Source organism: Peromyscus eremicus, chromosome 15 (assembly GCF_949786415.1).
Source record: "Peromyscus eremicus chromosome 15, PerEre_H2_v1, whole genome shotgun sequence".
Taxonomy (NCBI): Eukaryota; Metazoa; Chordata; class Mammalia; order Rodentia; family Cricetidae; genus Peromyscus; species Peromyscus eremicus.
The window spans coordinates 26,184,596-26,193,254 of record NC_081431.1 but is presented as its reverse complement, the minus strand read 5'-3'; the positions used below and the strand labels follow the sequence as shown (position 1 = coordinate 26,193,254).

Below are 8,659 nucleotides of genomic sequence, written 5' to 3'. Positions count from 1 at the left end.
CAGAAAACTCCAATTACATTACTAGTCACAGCATAATAAAGTTGCATGGTATGCTTAGTGCTATTGACTTTGTCTTGTAGGATATGCAAAACGATAGCAGAGCCATGCTTAAAATTAATGCAAGAGACTCAAGATGGCTACGCTCTTGCTGGCCATTATTGCCTCTGATCCCACCTTAATTCTCAGCTTTGTCCCAGAAATGCTGTTACTTTGGGAACCACAGCCAAGGGGAGAGATGAAGCAGATCTAGAATAAAAACATGAGTTTAGATTACCCTGTTTCTCCTCACATTACTATCTACAGTTTGGTCTTTTCCCATGACAATGTCCCTTTGCCACTGTGACACTGGTCTGGCCTTAAGTGGAGGGATCTCTCTTTTTGGCCTGTCTGCACTGCTGCTTCCTGGGAACTTTGAGTCTTATTTGATGTTTGTGAAGTCCCCGTGTTTGGGGCCAGCACTGATCCACACAGCTAAGTTGTGATTGTCTTCCCTCTCATGTATCATACATGGAATGGGATCCAACACTTGATGTGGGACCTAGGGAAAGGCCTGGCGATCTCCCAGGTGCAGCAGTCTGGAGTGGCTGTCTTGGTGCTTGCTGTGCTGTGCTCTGCAGGGCTGGCAACCATGTGAAGAGCTGAAATTCCAGCATGGTCCTATACATTATCACACTGATTTAGTTCCTGTTTATCACTCTTGTCTCCATCCACCAAGGTTCCCCGATTTGTGTAGATGCCATGTGCTTCAGATCCTGTTGGAGCTCAGTAGAGAAGCTTGAAGAACTGTAGTAGTAGAGAAAGGTCCTTCTCCCTGGGCCCAGGAGCCCTTACTCCCTCTCCACGTTTGACTCTGATTTGTGCTGAGGGTCAGCTTTCGACTCCTTCTTGCTGAGACAGTGGAAACAATGCCAGTTCTGTGGCTGCCCTGGGTGCCACTGCCTATGGACTGCTGGCTTAAAGGACAGTTCTGTTCATTGGTCTGCTCAGGGCCTTTAGCACCCACACAGTGTGACTGAGAGAAGAGAGATGGAGGTGGAGGGATTTGCCGTGTTCAGCTAGAGGGAGATAAAGAGCGAGTTGGATCTTGGAAGCTCATGCTTGGAAAAGAGATACAGAGCTTTTGATGGATGAGGAAGATCAAAAAATTACATTTTCTGTTCCGTTTTTCGCTTCTAGTGAAATACCCTTTTAATGTTGTGTTTTTGAATCTAAATCCCTGTACCTTCTTTCTTTGGAAATGATTAAAATACTTCTCATTTAAAAAAAAAATGAAGGCAAAGGGGTGTCGTCTAGACATAACACAGGGCACAGTCTATCCCTCTTGTAAACAGATCTTAACTCAGGAAAGAAAGACATATTTAAAAAGAAAATTAGCATGTGAGGACCCTTGGAAACAGCACAGATGATGTAGGTGGCTAAGGCAGTCTTCATAGACACTCAAGATGTTATGGAAGCATGTGAAGGAGGCTGATCACGGTGACACACATGTGTATTCTCAGCAGAGTCCGGAGCAGAGGGATTTTGAAATCAAGGCCAGGCTGAGCCATATGGAGTGTACCTGTCTTAGATACATCACATGTACACACACATTCACGCACGCACGCATGCACACCCTGTACAAGTTCATTTTGGGTCAGGCATGAGAACATGAGAGGATCATGCTTCAGACATAGAAGAAATGCTGATGTTTGTATGGGCCGGTACATGGCCCAGTGAAGGGTGCATATTGAAAATGAAATCCAGATTTACACCTTAGAAATACTCTTTCAGGGAGGAAAGTGGTTAGAAATAGATTGAATTAGGTCATTTTAGACAACTGTGTCTATCGATTATGTTTAACCTTTTTGTTTTCATTGAGTCTGAGTTTTAAGTTGACCTCTGCCCCCTAACTGATCATTTTTCTCTAATGATGATGATGCCTATCTGGTTTTGTTGTTTGTTTGTTTTTCCCCCAAATATTCGCTATGCAATCATCACTGGTCTATTTACTTCTTTGCATCTCTTGACGTATGGCATCTACTTCCTCAGACCCACCTAAATACATCTCTGGTAAGTGTGTCATGCGTGCACCTGCCACCACCATGTGGGCTTTGCTACTTAGTACAGGCTAGCTTGGAATTCACCATGTCGCCTAGAAGGTCTTGACTGTGAACACACCCTGCTTCAGCCTCTACTGTTAGAATTACAGAATCCAGATTTTCACCTCTCTCTTTTGGCAACATTTCCATTCAAATATGTCCCAAATATTTGGATAAATTTGATGGATTTAGTTGTCTCTCTGTTGGTTTCTTTGTTGTCTTTAACCAAGAGATTTAGCTTACTTATTTTCCTACTGAAGTTAAGGAAAGGAAACATGAGTCCCTGTGGGAAGACATGGAGCAAGTAGAAAAACCTGTTCCTACCCTTGATCAAAGAGTGAGGTCTTCTGTGGCATTTCAAGGACAGAGCCTGATGCCAAGTCCTGCAGGGAGCAGTGAGGGGACCCAGGTCTCCTCGCTGTGGGACTTCAGGGGAAGTCTGCTCCATGCCACCCATTTGTGGGAGTGAAAGATTTATAACAGTTTTTCATAAATGAGATGAATGTTGAGAGCAGGGAGAACCGGCTAAAGCTATTTAATTCTGGCCACAACCTATTTCCAGGAAGGTGGATGGGACTTGGAAAGAGTCCTTGTGGCGTGATGCAGCGGGGATTTGGTGAAGTGTAGATCTCGCCTGTGTCATATACCTCAGTGGGAATGGCCATCAAAGCAAAACCCAAAGCAATTGTAGGATGCAGGAGAGGCTTCACACATCTGCCTGCACCCCAAATCCTAGAGACATGGAGATCTACAAGGGACCAAAATAAACGATGTGAAATTAAGGAACAGGTTTGAGGAGACAGGATGTCTTAGAGTTTTTATAGCTGTGAAGAAACACCATGACCACAGCAACTCTTATAAGTTAAAAACATTTAATTGACGTAGCTTGCTTACAGTTTCAGTGGTTCAATCCATCATCTTCAGAATGGGGAGCAGGCAACATGCAGGCAGATGTGGTGCTGGAGCTGAGAGTCCTAAATCTTGACTCAGAGGCAACAGGAAGTTGACTGACCATCATGCTGAGTGAAGCTTGAGAAAAAAGAGACTCAAAGCCCACCCTCACAGTGACACACTTCCTCCAACAAGGCAACACCTCCTAACAGTGCCACTCCCTTTGGGGGCCAATTTCTTTCAAACCACCACACAGAGTAATCCTACATTCAAAATCAGCTTTGTAGCAAGGAAAACTGAGGGTTGTGGTATGATATCCAGTGGACAGGACTTTCTTATTTCTGAATCTAGCCAAGTTTGGCAACTTGATGGGGCTATAGAACTGAAAGTAGCCACATTACTGTGCTGAGTTTAAGTGACTCAGTAGTATCACAGAGGAACACAACAAAGATGGATCAGCCAAGGTCTTCATGAACAGATAACCAGTTAAGGAATCTACACATGAAGATGCTGTGGGAGAAAGTAATGAGTTCTACGTGGGAACATCCAGAGAGTTTTTTTTTTTTCTTCATTTGCAAAAGCTCTTTTTATACTTCCTTGATATTTCATGTTGTTTCTTTTCAAGCTACTTTGAGGAGGTTGGCTTTCCAGCGAGAAAACAGGCTCTGCTGTATGTTTTAAAGACAAGGCACACATTCCCATTCCTGTGTAAACTACCTGCCTGTACCTCAGACTCTTGCCACTAACATCTTGCTCCACGTGAGAGTGCTGTGGGACCCTGTGCAGTCTGTAGCACCTTGTGCCTCAGGCACGGATTCAATTATTGAAATCACTATCCTCTCCTCCATAGTCTGGTCCCGGACCTATGTGGAATACCACAGAAAACTATATTTCAATTACTATTATTTTTTAAAAATGGGTAGCAGTGAAAAGTCATCTCAAAGATCTCTACTTAGATATTTGAATTGCTTGACACTTAGAAACACACCCTTGAAGGAACCAATTTCTCTATTCACTTGCCAGAGACGGTATTTTCTCTTCTTTGGCCTATATTAATGGTTAAACTAATAGTGAAAAAGTGTATTCCCTTCCTTTCTTTTTTTTTTTTTTAAAAAAAACAGGGTTACAGTTAATAAGAGAAGTCTATGTTAAATGTGAAAACTACTTACTTCAAATTTTGTTAAGTGTTACATAGGAAAGAGCAGCTTCCTTGGAAATAATAACAAGCAGGAATACATTTTCATCAATGTAAAGACCTTATTATAACTGGAATCAGTCTTGGGCTCTGTAGGTGGGTTTGTAAATTGGTACAATTATTTTGGAAAGCAATTTGGTCCATAAAAACCTTACAAAACCTCTCAGGTGCTTTAATCCAGTGATTCAGTTGTTAGGAATTTCTCTTAAGAAAATAATTTTAAGTGGGGCTAAAGATATACAAGACATTGTAGTCACAACAGCATTATTTAATGTGAAAAACAATTGAAATTATTTAAATTTATCACAAAAATTAATGGTCACATAATGTAGAGTAAATTATCATGCAATGGAAGCCTTGAAGTGTTTTGCAAAGTCTCCTCATCCTCTTATACATAATCACAAAATTCTAAACATATGATTGTAATTAAAGAAAAGAAAATAAAACACTTGGTTCAGGCCCATTTTGTGTCAGACATCAAGAAAATAATGAATAATAGATGAGTTTATCTTCCTGTGTATTTCTGCACTTTCTCCAGTGAAGATGTATTCTTTTTGTAAAAAGATACAAGTATATCATAAAAGAGAATAATATATAGAAAATAACAGCTGTATAACCATGTAAACCTCCAGGTTGGATAATTAGTCTCTGTTTTTACTTAATTTTAAGTATTTATATTATTTTCTCATTTTGTAAGATAAGTATGTTATTAGTCTGGGGACATCAACAATATCCATCCAGATACCAGACTTTGGAATCAAATAGTTTCAAAGGTCAGATATTATAACCTATGTCATTGTTGTGATGTATAAGTTTTGACAGTTTAATCTCTTGCAATTTATTTACACATTTGTAAAACAGTTTTATTAATACTGCCAAGTTTATTTTTTGGGCGGGGGTTAAACTTGAAAAATTCCATAACATTGTTAACTGTAAATAAAGTAAGTTTCCTTTCAAATTTTCACCTTTCCTCCTTCATTTTATTGGCTGTCTCTTCCTGATACAGAAGCTTTTTTTACATAGAAGGAAAAAACTTACCCTTGTTTTGTAATACCTGGCTAAATTTCAAAGAACAATATAAAACGAACATGCTTAACCAAATTTCATGAGCAGCTGAACAAAACTGCTCAATTAAAAACTCAACAGGATTTACATCGCCATAGCTAGCCAACCTTCACATTTATAATGACTGCATATTGATAGAATTCCAATTTCAATATTTCCTGGCGCTTACTGAGTAGTTACCAATGTGTCTAGCGACCATTCCAACTGATGCATAAATAACTCCCCAGTTATGCTGACAAAGTGATGGAATCTGACTCGAAGGTATTTGTGGTCCCTACATCCTTTGAAGACGTTATCTTCACTTCCAGTTGTGTCTTTCTGATGAGGCAGCCAAAGCCTAGGATGGAGGAATTTTTACAGTGGAACCATAGAAACCAGAGACTTCCTAAATCTAAAGCAAGTCCACAATTACTCACAGTAGTTAAGCACTCTTTCCCCTAAAGAGTCATTGTACATTCAGCTTAAATATTAGCTCACTTTCTATAATGGCAGTGCTCTTAAAAAGACTTTGTGTAAGTGCACTCAGGAAGCTAGTTATTTAATGCTACCCTATGGTGAGTTCTTTATTATAATAAATACTTGTTACCAAATTTACCTTTTCTTATATGGGATTTTGTTTAATGAGCCATATCCACAATGATTTCATTTAAATGAAGGTATGTTATTTCATAGACCAGTAGAAGTTTCTGAAAAAAAGGCAATTCCTTTGCAGAGGGTCGGCAGCCTCTCTGTAATTACCCTGAAACCTGAGCAGTCATAGACTGGCATTGGATAGATATGTTAGTTATTTTATGTGTTGCTAGGACAAAAGAGTTTATTTTAGATCAGAGATCAAGGGTATAGTCTATCATAGTAGGGGAATTATGGCAGCAAGAGCTTGGGGTGGCTGGTTACAATCATGTCTGTAGTCAAGAAGCAGATAGAGGTGGATGAAGTATTCAGTGTACTTTTTACTTTTCATGCAGTGCAGGATGTCAGACCATGAATTGCTGCCACCCATATTTAGAATGAGTCTTTACTCCTCAGCCTAATCAGGAAATCCCTTACAGACATACCCAGAAGTTGGTTCATGTGATTCTGGATTCCACCGACTTGAAAAGGTTAGCCATCACAATAGGGAAGGACAAGTATAATAATTGACCGGCCACAGGTATGGATAGTCCAGGACTATACCAGCTTCTGCTGGTAGAAGCTGGTAAGCAAGGTTGCCCAAAGCATTGAAGAGTATTCTTAATCTCTATGGGCAGAGTCAGCAGGATAGGAGTTGGGGGGCACTGACTAGGTTTCTTAAGAACCTGGCTATGAGCATCGCAGGTGGGTTCCCTGTCTCCTACAAACACCCCTGTGTTTCAGCAGTTATTTTTAAGGATAAACAGTTATAAGTTTCCACATGATACAGTAATGGGCTGGTAGATTTCTCACAACCTACTGGGAGGAAGTTTGTAGGTAGGAGTGAGAGAAATTCCTTTGCACAGCCATCTGTTCATTTTCATAAACATTCTCATTGTAAATGATTTCAAGTTACTTGGTGAAGTCATCTCGAAGGTTTCAGAAGAAGGGAAATAATCAAGGTTCACCAGCTAGTATGAACTTGTACTCTGCGGTGATATTTTATTTGTTCTCTAACAAATAAAGCTTGCCTGGGGATCAGAGGACAAAGCCAGCCACTATATTTAACACAGAGGTCAGGTAGTGGTAGCACACATCTTTAATCCTAGCATTCAGGAGGCAGAGAGATTCATCTGGATCACTGTGAGTTCAAGGACACACTGGGAACAGAGCAAGATGTGGTGGCACATGCCTTTAATCCCAGCACTAGTTAACCATAGAGGTCTGGAGGTCTATACAGACAGACAGGAAGTGATAGAGTTGGGTAGAGAGAGGAAATAAGATGGCAGGGCATAGAAAGGTATATAAGGCATGAGTATACAGGAAGTAGCTCTGTAGCTGAAGTTTTCCTGGTCCTTCCCAGCTCCCAGAGCCCTGTGGCCGCTTGGACCCAAGTAAACACACAAAGGCTTATATTAATTAAAATTGCTCAGCCATCAGCTCAGGCTATTGACTAGCTCTTACACTTAAATTAACCCATAATTCTTATTTATGTTTAGCCATGTGGCTTGGTACCTTTTCTCAGTTTTACCTTCACATCTTGCTTCCTCTGTGTCTGGCTGTTCAGTCTTCCTGTTCCCAGAATTCTCCTCCCTGCTTATCCCTCCTATACTATACTTTCTGCCTGGCTACTGGCCAATCAGCTTTTTATTTATCAACCAAATCAGAGCAACACACATTCACAACATACAGAACAACATTCCCATTACAGCTCTCTTGGGGCTGAGGATTTCCTAATGGTAAAAACTTGTAGCTGGCTTGTTCTATTCCTCTGATCTTTCAGCTTTCACCCCAATATCTGGCTCCAGGTTTTTTATTAATAAGATCATTCAGTAATTTGTATTACATCTCTTGTCTCTGTCATTTTAGATTTTTGGAAGTTGCTTACAATGCTCTTCCTGTTTCCTTAGGTAATATTATAGCTTTCTGAGGTCTTTGATGTAGCTGAAGACTAGATAGTTAAAATTTTCCTTGGTTATAAAAGATAAATTGATATGAAACTTTAGACTCACAAATATAGAATAGATGATAAAATTTTTTTTTAATTTTGCCAAATACAAATAGACTGGATATTGTAATTGTAATTCTTGCTTGATAACTGTTTGTTATATATAATTTTACTATATTAAAGCTAAAACCTTCCTTTTTGATTAGATACAAAAGGGGAAGTGCTGGGGGATATCTTTCTATACATTGTGAATATATGTTGTTCTCATTGGTTAATAAATAAGCTGCTTTGGCCTATGGCAAGATAGCTTAGAGGCAGGTGGAAAGTCCAAGGAGAGAGACAGGAAAGAGAAAGGTGGAGTCTGGAGAGACACCAGCATGTCACCCAAGGAGCAACATGCCAGCAGACAGGTAAAGCCACAGAACATGTGGTGAAACATAGATGAATAGAAATGGGTTAATTTAAGATATAAGAGCTAGCTAGCAAGGTGCCTGCTATAGGCCATATAGTTTGTAAATAATAAGCCTCTGAATGATTATTTTATAAGTGGCCATGGGACATGGGCCTGGATGGGACCAGAGAAATCTTTGAGCTACAGCACTCCAACAATCTCTTTTCTTTTTTTAAATGTAAACTATTAGATATGCACAAATATATAAATACAACCTGTGGAGTCCACTTAGTATTGCTTGTCTATACATGATTTCAGAGATGACTAATTGCCTCTTTCTAAGTATTACTGGTAGGTCTTGGCTAGAGTTTGAGCCCCCCTGAGCTTTCTTTAGTGTTAGGATGTCTACTGGTGTTTTCCTTGTTCAGCTCTTGTTTAGGCAGCTATATTGTTGAGGTATCATGCTTGAAGCTTCCCTGTCA

General features: G+C 39.9%; 1 pseudogene; it reads left to right on the top strand.

Annotated features, from left to right (window-relative positions):
• The first annotated feature begins 220 nt into the window (after positions 1–220).
• On the top strand, positions 221–1,096 carry LOC131925567 (succinate dehydrogenase cytochrome b560 subunit, mitochondrial-like; annotated as a pseudogene).
• Positions 1,097–8,659: the final 7,563 nt, after the last annotated feature.